The following is a 4,145-nucleotide window of genomic DNA, read 5'->3' as shown; positions in this document are numbered from 1 at the left end:
GAGAATCTAGCTCAGTACCTTGGACAGTAGCTTAGCAAAATTGGCCTGCTTATGTATGTAAATTCCTTTGGGAATGTAGTTATTTATTGCTTTCAAAGATCTATTTACTCTCGCCTTGTTTCTTTTGAATCAAATTTTCCTCAATTACATTTTAAAATATGTTTTTCTAAGACCTACTTGTGTTTAATTTTTGTAGGAATTTAGAAATATTTAATTTATTTTTTAGTGTGAGTTAGCATTATATTTTGACTTTTCAAAATCATAACTTATTTTAAAGGGACTTAATGATAGACTTTTCTTTGAATCTCCGATAGTTTAGTGAATACTTAAAATCTCCTCCCTCATCAACCTTTTGGATTAGACCTGTTTGAAATTTCCAAAGTATTTTTAGGATATTAATCTGGATTTATTTGAACTATTGCTTTGTAATGCTCTGCATTTTACTTCACTTTTGGAGTAGAAGCAGATCTACAGAATGAATACATGAGGGCAGAGTGGTCAACTGGCAGCCCCTCCCTTACAGTTAGTAAATTAGCCGTGACACCTCGCTTGGTCCCACCAAACATAGGCAAATTATTGACATTTTAATTTGACTTTTTTTTTAAAGATTTATTTATTCGTACAGAACTGGGACTGGGGTACAGGCCAGAGGTGCAGAGGTGGTGAGAGGACTCACCAGAGACCGAGTGGGGAGCAGAATAGGCAGATCAATGAAGTACACTGCTGAGGGGAGCGTAGTATAAGGAGCACATGTGAATTCTGCCGCACCATGTGAATCACCTCCCGGGCAGGCAGAGTTCGCTGAAGTGGCTTTAGCTTCTTAAAGCTGTGCTTTAACCCGCTGGGCCATCCAGGGGGTTGACCTTTAAGGTTATCATTTTTCTTGTAGTATTTAATAGTTTGATTAACATAAAATATTTTAAATACTTTGGCTTTCACTGAGCATTACTATGCTGATTGCATGTTACAGAGAAATAGGCTGTACGTTTCAGTAATTGCTAGTCAGATTTGCATACCAAAATTAGTTGGAAACTAAATTGATTTGGTGGAGTATGGGTGTATGAAAACCCCTGGAGTCTAAGCAAACAAGATGATATTCTATTAATCAGTGAACTTTTAAAACACAGTTTATGATTTTATTAAAGTTTTGATTTAAGGTTTAAAATCCATAATATCACACATTCTGTGGTAGTAGAGAATTGGAAATCTAAAACTAAGCTAATTAATTTAAATTGCCCAAAGGGCATTCACATATACTTACCCCAGCATCGTTTAGAAATAATTTGTTCAACAAATAAAGATTTGGTAAATTCTGTTGAAAAGTGTGTTAACACTTTTGATGTTCCTTGAAAATACATAATAACTGGTGAAGATAGAGTGACAATCTATAATCTGAATGCCAAAAAATTACTAGCATTTCAACTGACCACAATTTAATATTTCCTATAAGCTTAAGACTCTGAAATACAATGCTGATATTGACCTGCTACTTCCTCCCTAATATTGGATTCAAAACCAAATGCTTTTGCTCAAACAGTGAAACAAAAAATTTAAAAAGCAAAATAAAAAGAACTATGAAACCTAAAACATAGAACTAAACAGTTAAAAATGCATATATATATATATATTTTTTTCTGTGCAGGAAAGTGATTAGCAGTTTTCTCATAATTGCCAAACCTTAGAGGCAAGAAAATTGTTCTAAAGTAGGTTTGATCACAATGATAATATTCAGTGCTCAAAGGAAGTGAATAAGAAATCATGAAAACACAGGCAGAAAATGCATATTACAAAGTGAAAAAAAAATTCTTCTGAAAGCAACTGATGTATGATTTAAAAGTAAAAGTAACTCAAAGGAGACAGCAAAAACAGGAGACTGTGCCAAGGATGCAGGGGGATGGGTGCAGGCAAAGTTTCCTGAACTACTCTTGACTGTAGACTTTGTAGAACTCCAGAGAAATAGTCCCTGAGGCAAACTAAGGCAGAGGTAGAAAATAAATACCCAGGGTCACCCAGTACATTTCCTTAGACAATGACTTACCAACATTAGTCTGCATCTGTGTATAAGCACCTTTGAGAACATAATTATTTAGGGTTTTTGCGACTTATTTATCTTTATGTTGCCATTTAAGTGTATAGTCTATACTGCAAATTTTTCTTCAGTCATAGACTAAATTGGAAATTTACTGGGAAGTGAATATTTGTGTTAGCTTTTGCGGGAATTGAAAACATACTTTTAAAATATTTTTTAGTGTGAGTTAGTAAAAAGTGTTAAATTGGCATTCAGAAATCCTAGCTTGCTTTAAAGATGCAGTTTCCCTTGGATATCTGAATTATAGTGAACATTTGAAGTCTGCTTCCTTTGTAATCTCTAGAAGATAAGACATGCTGAGATTTCCAAAATACTTTCAGAGAATTAGCCTGAATGTATTTGCATCTGTTTTGCAATTTTCTGCACTTTATTTCATTTGGAACTGGAGACAAATCTGCAGAGTGAATATCTGAATAGTGAGTATCTGAGATGCTGTAAGTGAAATCTGTCCAACATATTGAGAGCTTCCTGATACAACCTAAAATTAACCTGACAATTACTCAGACATGATGTTAGGTGAAATCAGCTGTAACATCTTGGTCTGGGAAGGGTCTCACCAACCATAGACAACCTGTATGTTTTTTTATATTTATTCTACATAATTTCATTTTAAAGACTAGCACTTTTCTTTTAATAATATATTAAATTATTTAAAAAATAAATTTACATTTAATTTAATTAACATGCATCTGTTATTTATAAGCAAAATTGCAGTTGAGATCAGTAGAATTAAAATGAGGCAGTTTCAAGTTGGTAGTGAATTTCTTTCCCAAATTTATTCTCATACGCATTGCTCCATACCAGGGTTATGAAACAGAACAGTATTAGAGCAGAGATAAAACGTAATAATAAAGGTTTTATTATATTTCAAAACTGCTAAGTACTCTTTCTTCTGATCCAACTAAGGTAAGTTTGTAGTAGGATATAGTCTTGTAGTCTAAGAGAAAATGGGGTTATATGGTAGAAGCATTTAAATATAGGCGTTTCTATGCTTATATGAGCAGCATAAACTAAATGCTTAGAATAATTTTACTAAACATTGGCAAATAACCAAATTAAGTATATTTTAAGTGTGAAAAAATCAAGCTAAAGATTAATGTAAAGAAATGCCTTCAGAATATCAATCCATCATTAAACTAACAGATTTTTAGCAAATAGATTGTTGAATGTGAAATTTGTCTAACATATTTGTTGAATCCATTATAAACATTATTTTTCTCTTTGTTTTCCTTTTGAACTTGGTTATATATATATATGTGTGTGATAATTTCTACTGCTAAACAATTCATTTAAAGTTAAATTTGTATATGGAAAATAACTATGTATTGTCAAACTTTAATATTGCTGGGGTGTTTTATAATACATCACATACTCCACATAAAATATGTAAGTTATATAATAATGTCTTAATTGTATAAATGAAGAAAGAAAATAGAAAGGGTGCTGAAGGTTAGCAAATTAGAGATTTCTATGTTGTGCTATGAATTTAGGGTTCTGAATCAATAATTAAATTAGGTTTGATAGTAAATAATATGGGGTCAATTAATCCTCAAAGAGTGGTAAAAAGGATCCTGGAATTGATTCTAGCCTACACTCATTTTGCACTGATACATGCTGTCTTTGAATTTAACAGAATTTTTCACTTTGTCATTATTGCCACAAATATCACTCAGTGCTAACTGACTATAAAATTTGTTTTCCACTTACCTTCTGTATCATCTTTAATTCTTCTTAGGTGTTTATGATCACATGAAAACATGAAGTTCCTAGCAAAAACCATGACAGAAACAAGTCAAACAAATTTGGACAATTTAACAATCTTTTCATAAATTTATTGTCATCAGAAGTGTACATATATATATAGAGAGAGAGATATGTGTGACATAAATATATATTAAGTGTTAAAAAGCAAATATGAGAATATTGCATAAAAAGCAAATATGATAACTAAATAAATTTGCTGAATATTTTTCACATGACTCTCCCTAATTTACATTAACATACCTTTTCTTTTAATATAACTATAATTATAGAACTACATAATTATGTATAATAT

This window comes from Condylura cristata, unplaced genomic scaffold (assembly GCF_000260355.1).
Source record: "Condylura cristata isolate star-nosed mole 26May11 unplaced genomic scaffold, ConCri1.0 scaffold00015, whole genome shotgun sequence".
Classification (NCBI taxonomy): domain Eukaryota; kingdom Metazoa; phylum Chordata; class Mammalia; order Eulipotyphla; family Talpidae; genus Condylura; species Condylura cristata.
This window is presented reverse-complemented; position numbering follows the sequence as displayed.